A 26,762-nucleotide genomic window follows, 5' to 3' on the forward strand; every position below is an offset into this window, starting at 1 on the left:
TAAATATATAATTGTGGAGTACAACTGGATTTCCACTGCCAAGTGCTATAACATATCTGTCGAGCCCTATCCACGCCAAAACGGTAGTTTAAAATTGAGCACTAGTTCAAAATGCTCTACGTACCACTAGATACCTCTTTTAAGCATACATTCCAAAAGTTTATGATCACAGGATAACAATGTCATCCAAATGAGTCTGCTAGCGTTGCGTCTCTTCCTTTCTTTAAAATGGGCACAATGGGCATCGTTTTGATATCTGCGATCTTATTTCTGTTCTTCCGACATTTTGTTTAAAATGCGTGATACCATCTGTTTGCTCCGTGAGGGCAAGAACCTGATCATGGGATAGCTAACTTATCCGATTTGGGGGTCATAATTTTGAATGATTTTACGGCTACTTCTATCTCAGTTAATATGAAAGATTGCGTAACATGATGTTCATCGTTTTTGCTTTGTCGGTTTGAATCACGCTCTGTGTGGTTGGCGGGGTTATCCCGGACAGTATTTGCTCCAATACTAGGCAGATCGTCAGTGTGAAGGGACGCGCATCCCTAGCATTATGGAACCGTCGAGTTTGTTTCCAGATTTTCGCTGTTTGGGCTTCATGATTTAACTTATTACAGTACTCAACCTAGTTGCTTCTTTTCCTTTCGTTAAGTTTTCTTTTCACCGCTGTCTGACACGCTTTGAGCAGCATGAGGTTTTTCTAAGTACTAACTTTTTTGTATGCTCGTAGTGCTTCTTTCCTTTCTGAAATCGCTATTTGGCGTTCCTCGTTCCGCCACTGGGCTACCTTCCCTGTCCTTTGCCGGGCATGCCTCAGGCGTGGCATCGATGTAACTGCTGTCCTTCCAATAATCCGTACTAATCCTTCATAGTCTTCCTCTACGTCTCTGGATTCAATGTATGACGAGAAATTTTCCTCTGCCGCCTACCGGTATTTTTTCTAGTTGCCTTTTATTGTATTCCAAACATATGGTGTGTGGCTTCGACAGTAATCGTTAGCATTGTCGTACTACGTATATAAAAGAAATGGGCCCGAACTCCCAGTGTGTTGCAGAACCTCCCATATGTCAACTTCTGTCAATTGGGAGAATTTTACGAAAATGTGGTTATCTGTAAATGAGACCGCGATTACAACACCAGTGCGTCTCATTCTTAAGTACTGCTCTAGTGTTTGAGAGCCCCACCAGGTTGGACTAAAGGAAGACATCGAAATTGTCCAGAGACGGCCTGCTAGATTTTTTATCGGTAGGTTCGATCAGCACACAAATATAACAGAGGTGTTTTTTTTTTTTCGGAAACTCAAACGATAATCTCTATAAGAATACAACGGTCTCTTCGAGTAACACTGTTGAGAAAACTTAAGGAACCGACATTTGAAGCTGACTGCGGAACGATTTTACTGCTGCCAATGTACATTTGTCATAAGGACCACGAAGATAAGAGAAATTAAGGGTCGTACGGAGGAACAGAGATAGTTGTTTTTCACTCGCTCTGTTTGCCAGTGGAACAGGCAAGGAAATGAGTAGCAGTGGTACAAAGCATCCTCCACTACGCACCGTATGGTGGCTTGCTGAGTATGTATGTAGGTGCAGATGTAGGTGTCAGCTGAGGGCATGCTAGATGTACATCTACCACTAAGCTAACTGGGCTTCGTTTGATGGCAGAACCGTCATCGAGGATTACCAAGCTATTTTAGTGCACCACATCAAGCACATACAATATCAAGTTTTTCATCGTCTCCTCTTGAAATATTACGATAGTCTTGCGATAAGCCGACCGAAGCACCTTTACTTCCAGGAGTGATAATATTGTGGTCGATTAATATCACTTGTAGCGACAATCAGAGTGCTGCCTGCGTAAATTTTTGTTGGCCTCCTCATGCAGCCTGCTGCACACGGCACTTTTCTATCATCTTTAGTCCTACGTAGCACATTGGAGAAGTTACTTGTGTTGTGTATCTGATATGGGCGTATTCGACCAGCAACATAATGCTGAGGACAGCGGCTGGCTGCGAGCGTTCGGGTCCTATTCACATGACTGAAAACCGGAATGTTGAAGCTATGTAAAATCGTGTCCTTTTCGCATTGTACACTACTGGCCATTAAAATAGCTGCACCACGAATATGACGTGCTACAGACGCGAAATTTAACCTACAGGAAAAAGATGCTGTGATATGCAAATGATTAGCTTTCCAGAGCATTCACACAAGGTTGGCGCCGGTGGCGACACCTACAATGTGCTGGCATGAGGAAAGTTTCCAGCCGAATTCTCATACACAAACGGCAGTTGACAGGCATTGCCTGGTGAAACGTTGTTGTGATGCCTCGTGTAAGGAGGAGAAATGCGTACCATCACGTTTCCGACTTTGATAAAATTCGGATTGTAGCCTATCGCGAACGCGGTTTATCGAATCGCGACATTGCTGCTCGCGTTGGTCGAGATCCAACGACTGTTAGCAGAATATGGAATCGGTGGTTTCAGGAGGGTAATACGGAACGCCGTGCTGGATCCCAACGGCCTCGCATCCCTAGCAGTCGAGATGACAGGCATCTTATCCGCATGGCTGTAACGGTTCGTGCAGCCACGTCTCGATCCCTGAGTCAACAGATGGGGACGATTGCAAGACAACAACCATCTGCACGTACAGTTCGACGACGTTTGCAGCAGCATGGACTATGAGCTCTGACACCATGGCTGCGGTTACCCTTGACGCTGCATCACAGACAGGAGCGCCTGCGTTGGTGCACTCAAAGACGAACCTGGGTGCACGAATGGAAAAACGTCATTTTTTCGGATTAATCCAGGTTCTGTTTACAGCAACATGATGGTCGCATCCTGTGTTTCGCGACATCGCAGTGAACGCACATTGGAAGCGTGTATTCGCCATCGCCATACTGGCGTATCACCCGTCGTGATGGTATGGGGTGCCACTGATTACACGTCTCTCTCACCTCTTGTTCTCATTGACGGCACTTTGAACAGTGGACGTTACATTTCAGATGTGTTACGACCCGTGGCTCTACCCTTCATTCGGTACCTGCGAAACACTTCATTTTAGCAGTATAATGCACGACCGCATGTTGCAGGTCCTGTACGGGACTTTCTGGATACAGAAGATGTTCGACTGCTGCCCTGGCCAGCACATTCTCCAGATTTCTCACTAATTGAAAACGTCTGGTCAATGGTGGCCGGGCAACTGGTTCGTCACAATACGCCAGTCACTACTCTTGATGAACTGTGATATCGTGTTGATGCTGCATGGGCAGCTGTACCTGTACACGCCATCGAAGCTCTGTTTGACTCAATGCCCAGGCGTACCAAGGCCGTTATTACGGCCAGAGGTGGTTGTTCTGGATACTGATTTCTCAGGATCGATGCACCCAAATTGCGTGAAAATGTAGTCACATGTCAGTTCCAGTATAATATATTTGTGCAATGAATACCCGTTTATCATCTGCATTTCTTCTTGGTGTAGCAATTTTAATGGCCAGTAGTGTAACTGTGTCCAAATGGCTCCTATCCATTATTTTGCATGATATTGATGTGGCTCAATCGCTCTGGCAACGCAGGTTTCAAATCATTTGGGACAGCAGCCGACTCAATTGTAGTAATGATGGACACAGTCATACGCATTTCACATAAACTGTCGGTAATGTCTGCACTAATAAATGATGACAGTGGTCAGCATAGGTTCTGTGCTATTGGGAATATCTGGATAGGTACATCGTAGTACAAATCTCTGGGCACTCAGGCCACAGATTTTTTCTTTTTTATTATTTACTAATTTGCTATTTTCTTTTAGTCTGTTTCACCTATATAAAAGAACAGACCAAATGTTGCGCATGAATTGGCATGAATATAGCACATAATATTTTGACACAAATTCAGATGTGTTAGAAATAACTGAGGAATATGCTGTTTAACGGGGAAACTCTATATGCAGTATTTACATACAAATGATATTAACAACTAAAAACAGTATACGTACTACTAATTAGCCATCTGGCGGACAGATATCTGTTCATTCAGTATCCAGAAGGCTCACGCTTCTGGTCCACACTACGAAGCATTCGTGAGCACAAATTTTATAATTTACAAATCTAGACTTATTACTACACAACACTACACTAAACAGCACAACACTACACTACTGTACTTGGTATTAAAACCAAGCTGGATTTCTGATTTGTCTTGATGGCTAGCCCACGGCACTCTGAGCTGCAACTCAGGATTCACAGGGGCTGCGCCGCTGTGCAACCCAAGGTGTACAGACTGGGAGATGGCTGTCAGGGTCTCAGGAAATCCTTCCTGGTCCTCCCCGAGGCTCATCTCCTCACTGCTTCCAGAAGAATGTTGTATGTGGGCGTTCTGCTATGGCGTGTCTTGTCATCGGGTTGTATGACCTCTTCTTCGTTGGCTCTCAGCCATGTAGGCTTGTAGTTCATAAGCCGATTTTTAGCTATCAGCTTGTTCAGCTTATTCCACAGTTCCTCATTACTTAATATATTATATACCGTTGCTCCCCAAATATGTTCCTGTCCTGGTCTGTAACATCTTGTTTAAGGCCAGGTTCTCATTTAAATGAGCAAAACAGGGGCAAAATTTCGAAATTCTTCTTTGAGACAATGAAAAGACAGTCAAAGGATCTGTTAGGGGATTATGTTTGATCATACTTTGAAATTTATTTTAGATTTTCAGTACAAAAGAAACAAAATGGCGCCCACGATTATGTTTCGATCAAGGGCTTGCGAGTTTGAAGTACGCATATTGCGTGCAGTGTAGCCCCACAGGAGTTGCCTATTAACAAGGGCTTACCAATGTAACGCTCGGAATTCCTAAATAGCTGAAACACCTTCGGTGTACACGGAAAATGAACCAGAATCATTTAATCATTATTAGTGGGAAGCGTGTCGATCCCCTGTCTCGTTGATTTTGCCTTCTGTTTCGACATTTTCCTTTTCCAACACGTAAGCACTCCCTGTTTTGCGCACTCTATTGTCTGCACCTATTTCCATCTCGTCCTTACTATCAGAGTGGCCTCGATATTGACAATTTTGGACTAATTAAATTGGTGAGTCCTCCTACACGTGCTACAGCAGTCTTCGTATATAGCATTACATTATGTTACATTAATTTCAGATTTATTGTTGACCACGGCACGTTTTGCTTTCTTCACTTGTGGTCAATGTGCGGAGTGGTCCATGTCGCCACGATGATGAAGACGTAGATTCCAGAGCAGCCTCACGGAGACTCTGATCGAAGATCTGGCCCCCGCCTCTCACGAACCACCAAGAGCAGTGACGCATATTTACCCGAAACTAGGTCACCTTAATGAGTTTCTTGAGGACTTCAGTTACGGCAACGGCCACATGATGAGTGAGCCACTGCAGAGGGCACGTGATGTTTATTGCCGTATGACGCGACGCCATCCCCGAAATCCGACTGAAAACCACCCACCGTCGGTTACTTTGGCGGTGGTTTGGTGCTCAGTGCACGGCAGTTTTCTCGATTCTGAAGCAAGAGCGGCCTGGCATTTGGTGATCAACCACAAATGTATGACTCGTCAGAGGCTCCATGCTGTACGTATGGCAGATTCTCCGTTATATACCTGATACGGACGAACACCGTCTGGAATGTAGGTCTGCCGTGGAGGTGTGGATGTTCACGAGTCTGATGTTGGCGCTCGTTCAGCGCACGACTCGAAACGCAGTGACGCCGACATCTCTTCGTAACCCGGATATGATGTTATATGTATGTACTAGGATCCATGAAGCAATATGGATCCAAGGATTGACGCCGGCCGGCGTGGCCGTGCGATTCTAGGCGCTGTAGTCTGGAAGCGGGCGACCGCTACGGTCGCAAGATCGAATCCTGCCTCGGGCATGGATGTGTGTGATGTCCTTATGTTAGTTAGGTTTAAGTAGTTCTAAGTTCTAGGGGACTGATGACCTTAGAAGTTAAGTCGTATAGTGCTCAGAGCCATTTGAACCAAGGATTGACCATATTGTACCCTTAATAGGATGGTAACAAGTACTTTCTCCAATTTTTGGACCTACTTATTGGAACGATTCACCCATACTTTAGTAGTGTCTTTTTGGACATTCCTCACGGCTGGGGTATGAGAATGCACCTAATGTGCATGCCAGTTTTATGGACCGGAACAAGTTACAGAACCATAAGTACCTTTCTTTGTAAAGACATGCCCGGCCAGCCCCACTGGCCCTCGTGACGACATCTTGTAGCTAGTAGTCGCGGGTATAGTGTATAATGTAAGTTCTGCCAGAAGGGCGGCCTCTATGTCGTATTTGAACTTTAATTTTGTTTTTTTCTTCTTTGTTTAGATTTTTCTTTGCCCCTAGAAGGGTACAATTGTACAAAGAATAAGCCTTCCTGCTCAAAAAAAAAAAATGTATACACCGATTCCCGTCTGATCACCGGAGTTAACGGATGGATGAGCTTCCGAAGGCGGTGAGTGCTGTTGACAATTTTTCCTTTGCTTTATGCAGTGAGTGGGGTATACCCGAAGTGAGAATGGACAACACCACACAAAGTTTTGCAACCCCCCCCAGTTCTAAGAACTCCTGAAGATAGACGTTGGCTGTGGATATCGTATCACAGATACAGTCCCTTTCACTGTTCAGGTACCGCGCGGGATTAGCCGAGCGGTCTCAGGTGCTGCAGTCATGGACTGTGCCGCTGGTCCCGGCGGTCGTTCGACTCCTCCCTCGGGCATGGGTGTGTGTGTGTGTGTGTGTTTGTCCTTTGGATAATTTAGGTTAAGTAGTGTGTAAGCTTAGGGACTGATGACCTTAGTAGTTAAGTCCCATAAGCTTTCACACACACATTCACTGTTCAGGTATGTCACTAAACGTGCCCAAAAATGTAAACAACCATGCATGAGCAACGCATATTAGACGGAGGGGTCCGACAGCCGATCAGTTCCAGTCGTTCCACCAAGAAGGAGGTACACGGCTCGTGTTGTTTGTAGTTTAACCACGCCTAGACGGTCAATACCGCGGTTCGATCGCGACCCCATTGTTACTTCGTGCCAGGAAGAGCTCTCAACAGTGGAAGAGTCCAGGCGTCTAAGAGTGAACCAAAGCGATGTTGTTCGGACTTTGAGAGATACAGAGAGAAAGGAACTGTCGATGACATGCCTCGCTTAGGTCTCCCAAGGGCAACTACTGCAGTGGATGACCGCTACCTACGGATTATGGTGCGCAGGAACCCTGACAGCAAAACCACCGTTCTGAATAATGCTTTTCGTGCAGCCACAGAACATCGTGTTACGACCCAAACTTTGCCCATTAGGCTGCATGATGCTCAACTTCACTCCCGACGTCCACAACGAGGTCCATCTTTGCAGCCACAACGCCATGCAGCGTGATACAGATGAGCCCAACAACATGCCGAATGGACCGCTCACGACTGGCATCACGTTCTCCTCACCGATGAGTGTCACATATGCCTTCATCCAGACAATCGTCGCAGACGTGTTTGGAGGCGACCCGGTTAGGCTGAACGCCTTAGAAACACTGTCCAGCGAGTGCAGCAAGGTGGAGGTAGCCTGCTGTTTTGAGGTGGCATTATGTGTGGCCGAAGTATGCCGCTGGTGGTCATGGAAGTCACAGTAACGGCTGTACGGTACGTGAATGCCAACCTCCGACCGATAGTGCAACCATATCGGCAGCATATTGGCGAGGCATTCATCTTTATGGACGACCAATTCCCCCCCCCATCGTGCACATATTGTGAATGACGCCCTTCAGGATAACGACATCGCTCGACTAGAGTGGCCAGCATGTTCTCCAGACATGAATCCTATCGAACATGTCTGGGATAGATTGAAAAGGGCTGTTTATGGACGACGTAACCCACCAACTACTCTGAGGTATCTACGCCGAATCGCCGTTGAGGAGTGAGAATTTGGACCAACAGTGCATTGATGAACTTGTGGATAGTATACCACGACGAATACAGGCATGCAGCAATGCAAGAGGATGTGCTACTGGGTATTAGAGGTACCGGTGTGTACAGTAATCTGGATCACCACCCCTGTAGGTCTCGCTGTATGGTGGTACAACACGCAATGTGTGGTTTTCATGAGCAATAAAAGGGGCGAAAATGATGTTTATGTTGCTCTCTATTCCAATTTTCTGTACACGTTCCTGAACTCTTGGAACCGAGGTGATGCAAAACTTTTTGTTGATGCGTCTATTTAACGTCTTCCTTTCCTGGATGAGACTCAGTACAACAAAATCGCAAACACACTTTCGTTTCCCGGCCACTGTCAGCAAGAATCAATAATCTCATTGTTGGATCAAAATTAATTGATTGTATATTCAAATATATAAATTTTATTCAAATAGTTTGATTGCCGTTTCTGGATCGTTCATAGTGAATACAAGGATCTTACTGAATAGGGATGACGGCTCTTTGTCTCACTGCAACTAATACGACTAATATCGTTGCATTTATAATACTTACGAGCATACGAACACAGAATTCTACAAAAGTAAAGAACGTAAGTGTAAGAATGACATGATAAAATTAACAAAATGCACAACTAATTAGTTACTTTATCACGTGACTTTCTACAGACATCTTTTAACAGTTTGTCTCGAACCAGGAAGACAAATCTCAGAGGAATATGTGACAGCATTTTTCAAAAGTAATGGTAAGTATTGACGAAGTACAAAAATCAGCACTATGACAATGCAACAGCAGAGACATTAATGTTTTTTGTCCTTTTAGTCACGCCACACCATCCGGAAAGCAAGTTGTTCAGCCTGCATATGAACCAGGTAACGATCTGCTGACCCGCTGCAATGGTGCCCAGGAGAAGCCAGGATCTATTTCCGAGCTTGTCGTCCTGATTTAGCCTCTCCATGCTTCACTTGAGACACATTCCGGAATGCCCTCTTAAAGTAGGCCACGGCCGACATCTTCCAGTATCTTACACTGACAGAGCACAGGTGCTTCTAAAGCAGCGTTGCAGAAGGAGGTCAAGTAAAGATCTGGTGCAGTCGACGTTCAATAATTATATTGTTTCAAGTCCAATCTGATATTTTCTGTTAACAGATTAATTACACTCGATGCTCCTTTTATTCTTTATAGCACAAGTAGGAAATAGGAAGCCAAAAAGAGAGACTCGTTTTCTATATTACCTTAGAATACGCTGCATCAGATTCTGCCCAAGGACCTTAAACGGTATCTCTTGAAGAAAATCATCCATATAGACAAAGTTAGTGAAAATATTTATGACCATTAATCCAAGTGAAATGTACACTCGAGTTATATACAGGACTTAGATCACAACCTCCGATTCTATCAAGTCAGCTACCATACAGCTATAACACAGAGCCCCGAAAACTAGTTAGTTACCTAGTTTACTAGTTATATGTTTCATAGATCATTCGAATTGTTTTCTTCCTTGAAACGATATGAAACGATTCAGCTTACGGGATACTTACGTGAGATTATTTTTAGCATTACATCAATAAGTATATGATTTTTCAGTCTTACTCATACAGCTACACTTAAAAAGTAGGTTTTTATAGGTTACCGATTGTAAAATAAAGATTCATGTATGGAATAAAAAGGGTTATCCAGAAGAAATAATTTGCGTTTAGACTTAAAACATGGTTATGCTTCAGACATTTTGTGTTACAGGTGAAATGATAAAAGATTATTATTCCTGAATAATGAGCCCTTTCCTGAGTCACCTACAGCTTTAGTAATGAGTAATGAATGTCACTTTTTATTATTGTAGATATGGACATCACAAGTCTTCTCGAATTTTGATTAACCATTTATGATGTATTTCATCAGAGAATATATAGTTCACTGTGATGGTGCATGTAAAATGCGAAACTCCTTGAATGGGTGCCACAGATGAAAACCAAATGTTATTCCTGCGGCTCGCGTTTATGCAATTAATACTTTATTCGTAAGTGATAATCGCCAGAAAATTAGTCCATAAGACATTATTGAGTAGAAATATGCAGAATATGTTGAAAGATTGATTCGTACTTTCCAGCACTAGCAACTATACGAAGAGGAAAAAATAGCTGCATCTAATTGTTTGAGCAGCTCAGTGATGTGCTTATTCCAGTTCCAGTTTTCGTCAGTATGTACACCAAAATTCTGGAGCATCCTATGCTCTTAACGGACTCTTGTTTATGAGCTACTTAAATAGTTGGTATGACTATTTATTGTACATAACTGAATATAGTGTATTTTCTCAGTATTTAGGGAGAGTAAATTTTCAGAGAACCACTCCAATTCTTTGAAAAATATAATTAACAATTTATTCTGTTGCTTTCTCTCTAATGAAATTTATTATAACACTAGCATCGTCTGCAGAAAGTACCAGTTCTCCTTGATGGATGTTAAGTAGACGATCATTCACATTTATAGGGAATAGTAGTGGCCTCAAAGTTGAACACTGTGGGGCTCGCTTTATGATATCTTCTCAGGCACTAGAATTTTTTCTCCTTCCACCATTGTCCAAAGTATTCAGCACAGTGTTTTGCATTTTGTTAATTATGTCTGCAATTCGTGGTCTAGTGGCTAGCGTCGTTGGTACTAGATCACGTGGTGCCCGGTTCAATTCCCCATTTTGTCAGAGACTTTCTCCGCTCTAGGACTGAGTGGTTGTAACGTCCTAATGATTTTATCTCATCTTCATCGACGCGCACGTCGCTAGAGTGACCTCAAATAGAAAGAAATAGAAAGACTTGCATCAGGTGTCCGAACAACCCCAGACAGGATCATCTGGCCAATAATTCTATACAATGATTTCAGTTCTGTGAGCTATGATTCAAACCATATTTTTAAAGCCGTCAGCCATTCCATAAAAGTTAGTTTTTCTGAGAGAGTAACATAATTAATTGAAATAAAATGCCTAGGAAAGATGGGACTAATGACGTCAGAAGTTGAGTCCCATAGTGCTCAGAGCCATTTGAACCATTTGAGCCTAGGAAAGACCATAAAAATACCAATTGGTGATATTTTATTACTTAAGGCTCCTAATATTGCGCGAATGGATATATGAAAAGCATTCTCAGTCGAAATGCCCTCCTGGTAGCCACTCTGTTTCTTGATAGGTAAATTAATTCTACCTAAATGTGAGATTATCATTGAATACATTATTTTTTCGAATATTTTGGAAAATGACGTCAGGTAGGTAATTGGGTGATACTTATTTAAGTCCTTCTTGTCATCTCTTTTACAAAGAGGTTTGACTGTGGCATATTTCAATATGTCTGGACAACTTCTCCTCTGTTAGAACATAGGAACTCTTGTTTCTGAGAACTTTTAACATTCTGTTAATTTCAGTGAATGGTGCTACTTCTAGTTGCTTCAAGTTTAGTGGAATGACATTTTTATACATTCTCTTGCTTTTTCAACTCAGCCATTTTTTCTTATTTTTGGTGCTACACGATGCAATAAGCACAAATAACAAAAGGTATCCATAGAATTTGGATGAAGGAGGACAGGACTAAGAAACAGTCTCGTCTTGAACCACTGCAGGTCAAAATGAAAACACTTATTCTGATATAAACCACTGATTTTGGTGCTCAACGAACTTTGTCAAAAAGGTATGGCAAACATTTTCATTTATTATAAGATAAGTTTTCCCCAAAATATCCAAAGCTATAGTTCCTCTACATCGCTTTACAGTGTCTTACACTACACTAGCGGTGTACGTCGGGCGGCTCACTATGTGCAGTACGGTCTCTAAAATTTCTAATGGCACTTAAGTATTGCCAGTTAAGCTGGATGTTGAGTAATGTAGAAGGGGAAAACCAAGAATTAGTAGTTGGAGGCTGTGTAACTGAACACTGCAAGTCGTATTTATTGGCCAGTTTTGCAAAACCGGTGGAAGCAGGAGAAATCAACATGTAGAGACCGTGGTTATGTCTGATGCAGAGAGGGGTTGCGTAAGAAAGAGGATGTACTAATACAAATAGTGTGTGTTTTGCTATAAAACCAGAGCGGATGACACGTTCAACGTTCTCACGTAACGAGAAGAAATTCTAATGCCCTTTCTCCACCGGCCGTGGTGGCCGAGCAGTCCTAGGCGCTTCAGTCCGCAACCGTGCTGCTGCTACGGTCTCAGGTTCGAATCCTGCCTCGGGCACTGATGTATGTGATGTCCTCAGATGAATTGGGTGTAAGTAGTTCTAAGTCTAGGGGACTGATGACCTCAGATGTTAAGTCCCATAGTGCTTAGAGCCATTTGAACCATTTTTGAACCCTTTCTCCGTAATGTGTTTTGGAGAAGCTTTAAAACTGACGTAGACCGCTTCGAGTAGTTACGACAATGGACGATATCTAGAGTTTCTTCTATTATGTCCTCATTCAAAGCCTAACTGCGAAAATTTTTGCATTTGCGGGATTAGAACCACTTAGGGAAACGTGTTACTGCGGTTCTGCAACATTTAGCATCAGAAGATCTAGGGAATATTTTCCGCATGACAACCAACATGTAATTTTAACATACATCACCCAATAATTATGTGAAAGGGATTGCAACAGCCAGCTACTTCTGTACCCAGAGGGCTACTTCAGAGCGACTAGTCTCTGTTAGTTCTAAATCGTGATCAGCGTGGTTCTTATGTCGTACCACAGTTACTGTGACAGAGGGGTGAGCAACGCTCAGCCCGAAACACCTGCCGCCGTAACACTTTTCTCCAGATCTCGATGACAAATCTCGATAATGCGCTTAAACGATTCAGTGTCTCTTTCAGGTGACTGCCAGACTAACCTGTGAAATCGTCAGGCGCTGAAAAATTTTAATGCCAGGAAAGCGCCGGTGTGAATTGTCGGTTCCTTTTACTCACAAAAAATAAATAAGTTTTGATGGAGCTATAAGGCGTCGCTTTTGTGGGGAGATATTTGGAAATCATTCGTCAGCTAGACACTCGAGATTTGTGGACTCTTTCCAAGAATTCGTTATCCTGTGAGAGACAAATCCAAAATCCGAATACCTCCATCTTTGTTATTTCTATTCTTCATTTTTGTAATCGTTCTCACAGCATTAGACCAAGTAAATAAGTAAATAACATTCCAGTATGAATATTATCAAACAATCAGTTTAATAAGTTATGGTTGCCGAATATCGACACGTATTATCTAAAGAAGAATATGAGAGCGACTGGTAGAAACTAACGTGGGGAAGGATTAATTTGGACTCTGGAGAAATCTGGGAACAGGGAGGCAATATTATCTTATGTCTTAGACCATAGAAAACAGACAGCTGAAAAGTAATCCCACATTTATAGCGTCTGACAATGTTGACTCCTGCACACTTTTTTAGATTTCGGAATGAAGTGCTGGGAGGTAAAGTTTGTCTACATTTTGTTGAGAAACCAGACGGCAGTTATAAAGGCCGAAGGACATGAGAAAGAAGCAGTAATTACGAAGAGTGTAAGTCAGGATCGTATCCTATCCTCGCCGGGGCCGGCCGCGGTGGTCTAGCGGCTCTGGCGCTGCAGTCCGGAACCGCGGGACTGCTACGGTCGCAGGTTCGAATCCTGCCTCGGGCATGGGTGTGTGTGATGTCCTTAGGTTAGTTAGGTTTAAGTAGTTCTAAGTTCTAGGGGACTTATGACCTAAGATGTTGAGTCCCATAGTGCTCAGAGCCATTTGAACCATTTTTTTTATCCTCGCCGGCCACTGTGACAGAGCGGTTCAGGGCGCTTCAGTCCGGAACCGCGCTGCTGCTACGGTCGCAGGTTCGACTCCTGTCTCGGGCTTGGATGTGTTTGCTGTCCTTAGGTTAGTTAGGTTTAAGTAGTTCTAAGTCTAGGGGACTGATGACCTCAGATATTAAGTCCAATAGTGCTTGGAGCTATTTGAATTTATCCTATCCTCCATGATGTTCCATCTGTATTCTGAGCACGCAGTATAGGACATTCGGTCTATACACTCTAAGACGAAGAAAACGACGCACTACGGGGGCATTATGGGTATGGAAAGGAAATCGGTGGATGTGATGTACATGTATACACAAACAAACGATTGCAATTTGAGATTTATTCAAGGGAAAGAGCTCATAAATTGAGCAAGTCAGTAAGGTGTTGGTCCAGCTCTGACCCTTATGCAATTTTGGAATCGATTGATAGAGTTTTTGGATGTTCTGGGGGATAATGCACCAAATTCTGTCTAATTGCTGCATTAGATAGTCAAAATCCCGAGCTGGTTGGAGGGCTTTGCCCATAAAGCTCCAAGAGTTCTCAGTTGGGGAGAGATCCGGCGATGTTCCTGACCAAAGTAGAGTTTGACAAGATGAGCATTAGAAGCTCTAGCAATGTGCGGGCTGACATTATCGTGCTGAAATGTAAGTCCCGGATGGATTGCCATGAACGGCAACAAAACGGGGCATAGAACCGACGTGCCTCTGTGCTGTAAGGGTCCGGCGGATAACAACCAAACGGGTCCTGCTATAAAATGAATCAGACCATGACTCCCAGCTGTCGGGCCGTGTAGTGGGCGGCAATCAGGTTGGTCTCCCACCGCTGTCCAGCGCGTCTCCAGACACGTCTTCGCTGGTCATCGGGGTTCAGTTCGAAGCAGGAATCATCACTGAAGTTAATTCTGCTCCAGTCAATGAGATTCCAGGCCTACAGTGGCCACCACCACTGCACATTGGCTTGTTGGTGCACATAGGTCAATGGCATCCGGCGGAAGGGGCGCCGTGAACTCGCTCCCTTTCCTATGAGCGTCATATTAACGGTCCTTGTGGACACAGAAGCAAGAGATGCAAGTCGGATCGATGATAATGATGAACCTTGGGCCGTGCCTGTCTCTCTGACGACTGTTCGGTCCTCTTGTATTGTCGTCTCCCTAGGCCGACCACTATGTTCTTGACGCTGTGATCGGCCATGGTTCCCCATTCCTGACAGCATCGTCGAATAGTGGCATCGCTCCTATTCAAATCTCCAGCGAGTCATTGATTTCTCCAACCGGCTTTTTGAGCCTAACTACACCTCCTCTCTCAGGTGTTCACATCTGCGTATATTGTTCACGAGCCTGTCTGCTAGTCATAGTTGCTGTCCAATTAAGTACACGGAATGAAATTCGGAAAGACTTTATGCACTGGTGTCAACATCTCCCTTATTTTCTTGGCAGGTGCACAGTAACATTGCTCCACAGCGCCACACGTTCATCCATCACTTACGAAAGTTAACAATTTTGCATTTCCCGTCGATACCTGCATGAGTATCTATTTGAGAATAGTTTGCGCAGCTCTTCGTGGTGTGTCTTTTCTTAGTTTATTTGGAAATGCAGTAAAGTTCAGGGAAAAGAATAAAAAATTTGTCCGCCAGTGTCATTTTAACTCTGGCAGACACTCAAAGGACGTGAAACATCAATTGGATGAAATGGAAAGTACATTAAAAGGAGGTTATCAGATGAATATCAGCGAAAGTAAAACAAGGTTGATGGATCTTAGTCTAATTAAATTAGATTATACTGAGAGAATCAGATTAAGAAATGGGCCAATAAATGTAGTAAATGAGTTTTTCTATTTGGGCAGCAAAATAACTGTCGACGACAGAAGCAAGGACGATATTATATCGAGACTGGCAACAGCGAGGATAGATTTTCTGAAGAAGAGAAATATGCTGACATCGAAAGTAAATGTGTTACGGAATCTTTTCTTATTTGGATTGTAGCCTTGTATGCAAGTGAAACATGGAGTACAAAAGGTACATGCCTAAGGCATCAAGGAATAGTTAATTACCTAAAGGCAGGAAGTATGGTCGTTAAACATTGTAGAGTGAAGCCGAGGGTCAACTATAGTAAACAGGTTGCTGTGGATATTCCCTGCAGTAATTATGCTGCAACTTTCACAAGACAGGTTAGCCTGGAACGCTGTATCATACCAGTTTTCGGTTTCCGCACTGCGAATCACAGTAAAAATGGTCATCCACGGCTTTTAATTAGATTATAATACTTCTTTCAGTTGCAAAATAAACACATTAATTTTCAGAGTGTGGGTAAATTTACATTTTAATTTCTGATGTGAATGTGAAATGATTCGTTCCACTTCCTTGCGATTTATCGCGCAACATGATCCGTGGAACATGAAAGTAACTAACATAGCATTTTATGCTTGAGTTTGTGTACGTGCGTATATGTGTGTAGGCGGAGCTGGGGTAGGGAATGACTGATGTGTAAAACGTACCTTTAATTCTCCGCGTTCATTGATGTAATGCGTTTATGTTGTATCTTTTGAAAGGGATAGAATCGTGACTACTAATTTGTGACGTCCAAGAACTTTTGCAGTAAACTAAGTGAAAATTATGCAGATGAAACAGTTCCACTGAAGTCGTATATTGTCAGATTCAGTTGACGACATAGAATGCAACCGTCCAAATAAGAGTTCAGCGATTTGTTAGACTATGCGCACTGTGTTGATTGTGTTCCTATTTCAACTATGGCAAGCTATTTATCAGTAGCTTTTTGTGATATATAAATACTGGGTTTCATGTAGACCGACTAAATGAAGTGTGGTCCTAACACTCTCGGGGAAAATCGCCCGCATTTTGAAGAAACACCGGGTCGGAACTGTGTTTTGTCCTCCGAATAAAACTCGTGCACTGGTGGGGAGCGCCAAAGATGACCTCGGTTTGAGGAAGGCCGGCGTGTACCAGATTCCGTGTCAATGTGGCAAGTCGTATATTGGTCAGACGATGCGTACCGTCGAGGATCGATGCCGTGAACACCAGAGGCACACTCGACTGATGTATCCGAGCAAGTCGGCGGTCGCTGAACATTGTTTGTCGGAAAATCACGCTATGGAGTATGAACGCACGAGGATTCTGGTACAGACGTCGAGATACTGGGACAGCGTTGTTAGAGAGGCCCTCGAAATTCGCACCAATGACGACCTCATAAACCGTGACTGTGGCTATAATATTAGCAAGGCTTGGGAACCAGCGATTGGGTTAATCAAGAGTAAATCGAGCAAATGTATAGTTGTGACGACCACGGAGGACAGAGCCATCACACCGACGTCATCTCAGACGCCGTCGCAATCTGTTTCACCGCGCGACCGTGGCGCGGGGCGCGGACGGCGGAGTGACCGCGCCGCGGGCGGAGGGTATTTAAATCGGCCGCCGCCGCGACCGAACCCAGTTCCCCCTGAGCAGCCATAGTGTACGGATCTCCGTGCCGGCACGTTCACAGGAGCTCAGTCCGTCAGTTCACCTGATGATGGCGACATGTATGTTCGCCGAAATATTGTGCCCGTTGGACACTGTAGACCGGCAGTACACCCGTGGATATTTTGATAATATTAATATCGTAACAAGGAAAGCGAAAACTCAGGCTAACGAAGACGATTTAAACGAAATGCCATGCTTCATTTATAAGAGAGTCACAGTCCCATTTGTAAACACTTTTTGTGCAGAAATAGACTTGCTTTTATAGGCAAACTTGTGAGGATATGGTTCAAATGGCTCTGAGCACTATGGGACTCAACTGCTGAGGTCATTAGTCCCCTAGAACTTAGAACTAGTTAAACCTAACTAACCTAAGGACATCACAAATATCCATGCCCGAGGCAGGATTCGAACCTGCGACCGTAGCAGTCTTGCGGTTCCAGACTGCAGCGCCTTTAACCGCACGGCCACTTCGGCCGGCTTGTGAGGATAAATGCGACTAACTGATAACAGTAAAATATTGTCCAACTACCAGCTGATGCCACGGAAATGTAAGTACCTTTCAAGGAGAAACTTCAGATAGGACTAACAGAGAAACAAGTGGACTAAAACTATAACAAATCTCCAAAACTTATTGAGATGACAGGATTTGTGAAACACCAAATGAAAGGTTGTATTTCGAATCCAAATAAACTTGCTATAGGCCTGTAAATCTTCTACGAGTACTTCGCTCTACTGCTCTCCTCGATGGTAGACAGGTACTGTGGCCGTGCTAGTTAACTGAACTCCCATTAACCACAACGCAGAAAGTTCCCTGTACCGCATAGGAGGCATCTTCATTAAGGGATACTGAAACAGTGAGCAAATCGAAGTATTGAAATCTTAGCAATGAAGAAGGGGTGCACTGCGCCGAAATAAGGAGCTTTACAATGAACAAGGAGCTAGTTTAGTGATTTGATGCTAATGAGTAGCGTAAGCTAATGAAGGCGTATTATGTTACCATAAAATATGACTACACGTGCTTACCAGCAACAGCAGTACAGCTTCACGATAAAGGATACAAAATAAAATTCAGCTACAGTAAACTTATAATGCTTCACATTTAACTGAGCTGCACACGACTTAATATATTAGAGAACCTAAAATATATAGGCACAAGTTAAGGTAGCCGAGCACTATATGGGATAAAGAATGAAAGTCGATATTAACGGGTAGTGAATGGCTTCCAATAAAATATGCTTGAATATAAACCTAAACCATAATGATTCCAGACTTCACGTATTCTTAATAAAGAGAATTTAAATGTAGATTTAAAATTATTGCTTTTGATTCAGCCTATGTATTTTTAAACGTGGGTGTAAAATTATTGCAGTTCATTTAGCCAATATGTATTTAATTTCTTATATTTATTGTTAAAATCTAGATATTCATTGCAATAACCTGACATACTGTAATCTAATGAAGATCTGTCGCCCTTCCATATCTGTTGTAAAATTTTTGCATTCGCAGACACCTAAAGACTAAAATTCGTGAGACCTATGCCGAACAAGGTCTGTTTCATCTGCATAATGCTATAGTCACGAAAATGAAGTTTCCTATCCACCCAATAACGTCTAGTAATCACTTAATACATAATTTTATCTTCCGGAAATTTAATTATAACAATAATGGTAAGAAATTTCGTTCACATAGAGTACCATATAATCTGGGATTCTACAAAGTAATGCATATGAAATCGGAAAAATAGTTCCAACACGTGTACATCAGCTGATGATAGATTCTCAGATAAATGCATTTTGTTGTGTAAGAACTTTAACTGCAGGGACATGTTGCGGTTCCCTTGTAAGCACCTAAATGTGACCAGAATGAGATTTTCACTCTGCAGCGGAGTGTGCGCTGATATGAAACTTCCTGGCAGATTAAAACTGTGTGCCCGACCGAGACTCGAACTCGGGACCTTTGCCTTTCGCGGGCAAGTGCTCTACCAACTGAGCTACCGAAGCACGACTCACGCCCGGTACTCACAGCTTTACTTCTCTGTGGAAGGTAGGAGACGAGGTACTGGCAAAAGTAAAGCTGTGAGTACCGGGCGTGAGTCGTGCTTCGGTAGCTCAGTTGGTAGAGCACTTGCCCGCGAAAGGCAAAGGTCCCGAGTTCGAGTCTCGGTCGGGCACACAGTTTTAATCTGCCAGGAATTTTCACCTAAATGTGACCTAGTCTTCATGTGTGTCTAAACAAACAACTTACTTTAACTGCTTCAGATGTTATTTGATTTCACACTTAAGCACATTATTGATAGAACATATTTATACAATGTGATTGTCGCTATTTCTAATTGCTACATTGAGGAACAGCTCCCAGAAGTTGTGAGTAGTTACATTTTTGTCTGCATCTACATCGATACTCCGCAAATCACACTTACGTGCCTGGCAGAGGGTTCATCGAACCACCTTCACAATAGACTAATTCCCTATTACTCCAATCCCGAACAGCGCGCGGAAAAAACCAACACCTATATCTTTCCGTGTGAGCCCTTATTTCCCTTATTTTATTATGATAATCGTTTCTCCCTACGTAGGTCGGCGTCAACAAAATATTTTCGCATTCGGAGGAGAAAGTTGGTGATTTAAATTTCGTGAGACGATTCCGGCCTAACGAAAAACGCCTTTTTTTTTAATGGTGTCCACCCCAAATCCTGTGTCATGTCAGTGACACTCTCTCCCTTATTTCGCTACAATACAAAACGTGCTGCTCTTCTCTGAACTTTCTCGATGTACTCCATTAATCCTCTCTGTTAAGGATCCCAGACCGTGTAGCAGTACTACAAAAGAGGACGGACAAGCATAGTGTAGGCAGTCTCTTTAGTAGATCTGCTACATTTTCTAAGCGTTCTGCCAATAAAACGCAGTCTTTGGTTTGGCTTCCCCATAACGTTTCCTATGTATTCCTTCCAATTGAAATTGTTCACATTTGCAATTCCTAGGTGTTTAGTTGAATTTATGGCCTTTAGATTTTACTGACTTATCGTGTAACCGACGTTTAATACATTCCTCATAGGACTCATACAGACGACCTCACACTTTCCATTATTTAGGGTCAATTACCAATTTTCGCACCACTCAGATATCTTTTCTAAATCATTTTGCAGTTTGGTTTGATCTTCTGATGATTTTACTACACGATGAAAGACATCATCATCTTCAAACAACCTAAAAGGGCTGCTCAGATTGTCACCTAAATCGTTTATATAGATACATTCTGTTGGCACACACCTACATAGGGAGAAATGAGGATCACGATAAAATAAGAGTAATCAGGGCTCGCACAGAAAATTTTAAGTGTTCGTTTTTCACGCGCGCCGTTCGAGAGTGGAACGGTAGAGAGACAGCTTGAAGATGGTTCCTTGAACCCTCTGCCAGGCACTTTATTGTGAATAGCAGAGTATTCACGTAAATGTGGAACTATCAACAGGAGGGCCTATAACGCTACTTTGGGGAACACCAGAAATCACTTCTGTTTTACTCGATTACTTTCCTACAATTACTGCGAACTGTGACATCTCTGTTAGGATATCACGAATCCAGTCACATACCTGAAACGATAACAAAATGAAATGCTCGTGTGGCATTGTTGGCCTGGAGGCCCCATCCTCGGAATTTCGACCGCCGGGTTGCAAGTCTTATTGAAGATGACGCCACATTGGACGACTTGCACGTCTGTGATTATAAACTGACGATGAAAACAACACAAACATCTCCAACACGGCCGGTATCGAACCCGGGCCCGCTGCATGGTAGGCAAATACGAAACCACTTTCTCTTAAATCTCATTTTGTTCGTTATTTTTCGTTGCCTTTGTTCAGGGAGGACGTCCCATGACACCCGTTCAAGTTTTTATTTTATTTTTATTTTTTTATTACCGAGGGCAGCTAAACCTCTGACCGAACACGCTGATCTACCGTGCCTTCTACCACTCAGCTGAGCAGGCAAACACTGAGCCCGTATTCCAGAAGCACATAATTTCACTACAAGCCACTTCTGCGGCACAGTGTCAGTTTCCATTTGGAAATCTAGAACTACGGAATCAATCTGAAATACCTTGTCAATATCACTCATCACTTCGTGTGTGTAAAGAGCTATTTCTGTTTCACAATAACGACGATTCCTAAATCCGTGTTGACTGTGTCAATAGACCATTCTCTTCGAGGTATATCATAACGTTCGAACACAAGATGTTTCGAAATCCCGCTGCATATCGACGTCAATGATATAAACCAGTAATTTAGTAGATTACTCCTACTACCTTTCTTGAATACTGGTGTGACCTCAGCAGCTTTCCAGTCTTTGGGTACGGGTCTTTCGTCAAGCGAGCAGTAGTGTAGATTGTTAAGTATAGAGCTATTGTAACACCAAACTCTGTAAGGAACCTAATTGATATACAGTCTGGACCAGAAGACTTGCTTTTATCAAGTGGTTTAAGTTGCCACACTACTCCTACGATATCTACTTCTAAGTTACTCATGTTGGCGTCCGTTCTTGATTCGAATTCTGAAATATTTACTATGTCTTCTTTGGTGAAGGAATTTCGAAAGGCTGTGTTTCGTAATCCTGAATTCGCATTACTGTCGTCGATAGCTTTTCCACTACCATCGCGCAGAGACTGTGTCTTGCCGCTAGCATACTTTACATACGACCAGAATCTGTTTGGATTTTCTGCCAGGTTTCAAGACAAAGTTTCGTTGTCGAAACTGTTATAAGCATTTCGCATTGAAGTCAGAGCTAAATTTCGTGCTTCTATAAAGGATCGCCAATCTTGGAGATTTTGCGTGTTCAAATTTGGCATGCTTTTTTCGTTGTTTCTGCAACAGTCGTGTGACCCGTTTTTGTGTACCAAGGAGGACCAGCTACGTCGTTTGTTAATTTGTTTGGTAAAAATATTTCAATTGCTGTCGATGGTATTTCTCTGAATACAGGCCACATCTGGTCTGCACTTACATTGTTAATTTGGATGGAGTGGAGATTGTCCCTCTGGAAATCGTCAAGTGAATTTTTAATCTGCTTTTTTTACTATGTATATTTTTCGTTTATTTTTGGAGGCTACAATATTCAGTCTCGCTAAAACAACCTTCTGTTCACTAATCCATGTATCCGTTTTGATCATCGTTATTAGCTCTGAATTATTTATTGCTAAGGGGTCAAGTGTGGTTTCACGAACGTTTACTATTCGTGTGGGCTCATGAGCTAGCTCCTCGAAATAATTTTCAGAAAGTGCGTTTAACACAATTTCGGATGATGTGTTATGCATAACTCCGGATTTAAACATGTATTTTCGCCATCATATCGAGGGTAAATTAAAGTCACCACCAATTATAATTGCCGGCCGGGGTGGTCGAGCGGTTCTAGGCGCTACAGTCTGGAACCGAGCGACCGCTACGGTCGCAGGTTCGAATCCTGCCTCGGGCATGGATGTTTATGATGTCCTTAGGTTAGTTAGGTTTAAGTAGTTGTAAGTCCTAGGGGAGTGATGCCCTAAGAAGTTAAGTCCCATAGTGCTCCGAGCCATTTGAACCTACTAAAGACCGTGGAGAACTACACTACACACACAAACAAGGACAATCGATACGCGCTACGGAACTCTACTGTGAACACGAAGGAAAACTCAAGAACTGTGTCCTATATCTTAGATTAACACGCTGAGATTCAAACACTGAACTAGTCTCAGGCGAGACTAAATAAATTGCTTCTGATTAGGAACTTGTAATATGTCACAAAATTGGTTTATTTTCCGACGGCAACGAAAAAGCGAGAGCTGTGTCTATTAAATATTAAATTAACATGCAGAAACTCAAGAAACTGAACTAGCAAAGCCCAGGGATAAAACTGTAAAATTCTCTCCAGGTTAGGAACTCGTAAAATGTCACAAAATCGGTTACTTCCCTGTGACTGGTTGTGTCTTGGTCGGTTGCTGCTGCCTGACTGTCGATATTAAATAGTGTGTTCGTCGAGCTACTTTTCCAGTGTCAGACTGTGACAAATAACTGGATTACTCCTGAAAATCCGAAATTAATAATTATGTTACCTTTTAATGGAGAGAATTCGTAAGTCATCCATCACAGCCGGCCGAAGTGGCCGTGCGGTTAAAGGCGCTGCAGTCTGGAACCGCGAGACCGCTACGGTCGCAGGTTCGAATCCTGCCTCGGGCATGGATGTTTGTGATGTCCTTAGGTTAGTTAGGTTTAACTAGTTCTAGGGGACTAATGACCTCAGCAGTTGAGTCCCATAGTGCTCAGAGCCATTTGAACCATTTCATCCATCACACTACCCCGATACATAATTAAATTTGTCTCTGTTTTCTATGACCTGCAGTTAAAAGTAGTCAGATTTTAGTATCTCCAAAGAATTACTGAGGGTATTCACAAACGCTCTTGTTTACCAGGCAAAACATACTTTTCTTAGATTCTAGTATCATAATGTTGCCATGTTTTAAATTCGACAAGGCTAGAATGTATTTGTTTACTATGGTCTAAGGCACGAAGCATATCAGCGAATCGAATTATTCCGGTTTCGTAGCATCTAAGATTTAGAACTCTGTTCTGACTATCAAGAAGAACACACCATGACATTCAATTTTGTTATGTAAGCTATAATTTTTCAGTAGCTGCACATTCCGTATCCTCCTGCATAATGCATCAACCAGAGGAGAGATACGTACAGCGCTGATGTTAGTGTAATTGATAAATTATATAAAAATTATACGTATTTATTGTTATTTGGGACATACGAGAAGAATTAATCTACGTCTACATCTACATACCAATTTGGACTGAGCACATAACTGCAATGTGCAAGAACGCATCAGCATCTTTTCATTTTGTACAAAAATACAACAAGCTCTTCCCGCTTGACCTGAAAAAGAAACTCGTACACACACTAATACTTCCTGCTATTGATTAGAGCGCTGTTATCCTGCAAGGACTTTCTCATAAACGATCACGGTGCCTTCAACAGGTTTGAACACCTATGTTCCATAAATCTGTGACGTTCGATTCAAAAATGGTTCAAATGGCTCTGAGCACTATGGGACTCAACTGCTGTGGTCATCTGTCCCCTAGAACTTAGAACTACTTAAACCTAACTAACCTAAGGACATCACACACACCCATGCCCGAGGCAGGATTCGAACCTGCGACCGTAGCAGCAGCGCGGCTCCGGACTGGAGCGCCTAGAACCGCACGGCCATCGCGGCCGGCTGACATTCGATTCCTTGATCATACTTCACCATCATATGCACAGCTATTCTGGCTGAGTAAACACAAACTCAAAGCTCAAAGATTTCTATCCTCTCTTTGTCCTCTATTGCTCATCAACGTACACTACGCCTCATATCTCATCGACCTTAACGCTCTTGTCTGAACAACATGGCTGAAACTCCCGTTGCCATCGGAGTAAAATCCTTTGTGTCCCGCTTCATCGCTCAGCCACTTTATTTAACTCCTTTTCAACAGTAGGAACCCGACTCTGGAATAACCTCCCGCATTGTGTTAGAAAACTGAATAACATCTCCAGTTTCATAAGGCAGTTAATGGCATACGTACTGAAGCGACAATAATAACTACCATTGTCCCTCTACGTACTGCTTACCCCTTTACATCCTTTTTTCCAACCAGATCGTCCTCATTTCCCAGTGGTCTTAGCAGGTGCAGACTGCTTAAATTTCACTTCCCCAGAACTTGTTATATCAGGAAATATGTTTTCTAGACCTGTAAATTCTTTTTATATCTGCCACTATTATAATAATAATAATATTATTATTGTTGTTGTATACAATTTCGTACACAATGGTAAGGAGAGGTGGGCTGCAGAGTTGTGCAGCAACTGCCGTCTTAGAAAGCTGGACAGGATCAGAAATGGTTAGTGAACAAGTTAACATAACAAACAGAAGATGTGCTAGCCTTGTATTTCTCAAAGCGTATAAAGACTCATTACAAATAATGCAGTAAGAGACAGAGTCCAACCGTCAGTGTCAACAAGGAAGGGGCTCGCTGTACTAAGCACAAACGATGGGCCATAGGGAAGAGGCTCTAGTTGCAAGTGGGCTGAGGTGCTGCCGCAGGCTGAACTGTATTGCAGCAGCAGAGGCCACTCATAGTCCAGAGCCGTTGGAGGAGCGGCCGAGCAGGTGTGCACCACTGGATCGCCGACTGCTATTGACGTCAGACAGAACCTTGCAATTCTGTTGCCAACCGTGTGATGCCTCTGGGATGGTACCTATACGTGATACCGCAATTATTATTATCATTATTATTGTAGAATACACATTATTATTGGCAGCAGCAGTAGTAGAAGTACTGCCAGTATTAACTTTATTTGGTCTTAGTCAGTACTGTTTACTCATAGTGTCTCTACAATTTTTCATATTAAGGTTATTGTTATTTCTTAGGTAACTATGACGTAAAAAGTCATAGTTTGAAACGATGGTCCGATGTAAGATAGGGCCTGAACGCTCTAATCTGAGCGAGTTAAATCAGTAATTAAATAATGAGATAACTACGAGCCACTGCATGGTGCGTGTCGGAGGCTACCTTGTACTACTACTACTACTACTACTACTACTACTACTAGTCATTGCCTTTCTTGTTCCACTCGAAAACAGAGCGAAGGAAAAACGACTATCTATATGGTTTCATACAAGCCCTACTTTCTCTTCTCTTCGTGGTCCTTAAGCGAAACGTACGTATTCAGCAGTAGAATCGTTCTGCAGGAGCTTCAAATGCCATTTCTCTAAACTTTCTCAATAGTGTTCTCTCAAACGAACGTTGCCTCCCCTCCAGGGATTATTGTTTGAGTTTACGAAGCATCTTCTTAATACTTGTTTGGGGTGCACTCAGCCTTGTGATGCCAACTGAGGAGCTACTCGACCGAATAGTAGCGACTGGTCAAAGAAAACCATCATAACGACCGGGAGAACGGTGTGCTGACCACACGCCTCTCCTATCCACATCCTCATCTGAGGATGACGCGGTGGTCGGATGGTCCCGATGGGCCAATTATGGCCTGAAGGCGGAGTGCTTTTCTTAATACTTTCATCTTATTCAGCTCTAACAGTAACAAATGTAACAGACTGCTTCTGAATTGCTTTGAAGTCTTCCTTCAATCCAACATGGTGGGGATTCCAAATGCCCGAGCAGAATTGAAGAATGGGTGGCACTTGTCTCCTAAATGCGGTTTCCTTTTCCTAAAATTCTCCCAGTAAATCGAAGTCAACCATTCGTCATACCCACTAAAATCCTTACGTGTTCGTCTCCTTTCATATGGTTTTGCAACTTTACGCCTAGATATTCAATCGACATGATTGTGACAAGCCTCATACTACTAATGAGATTACGGGCATGTTTCCCTTACACACCTGCGTTAACTTACATTTTTCTAAGTTTATTAGACCTAGCTGCCATTCATCACACCAACTAGAAATTTTGTCTAAGTCATCTTCTATCCTCATACCATCACTCAACGACAACACCTTCCTGTAAACCACAGCATCACCAGCAAACAGCCGCAGATTGCAGTATTCGCTCCCCATCA

General features: G+C 42.9%; 1 protein-coding gene across 1 annotated transcript in view; it reads left to right on the top strand.

Annotated features, from left to right (window-relative positions):
* Window positions 1-26,762, top strand: part of LOC126249471 (uncharacterized) — a 293,036-nt gene that overhangs the window by 133,507 nt on the left and 132,767 nt on the right. The window lies entirely within an intron of this gene.

This window comes from Schistocerca nitens, chromosome 3 (genome assembly GCF_023898315.1).
Source record: "Schistocerca nitens isolate TAMUIC-IGC-003100 chromosome 3, iqSchNite1.1, whole genome shotgun sequence".
NCBI lineage: Eukaryota > Metazoa > Arthropoda > Insecta > Orthoptera > Acrididae > Schistocerca > Schistocerca nitens.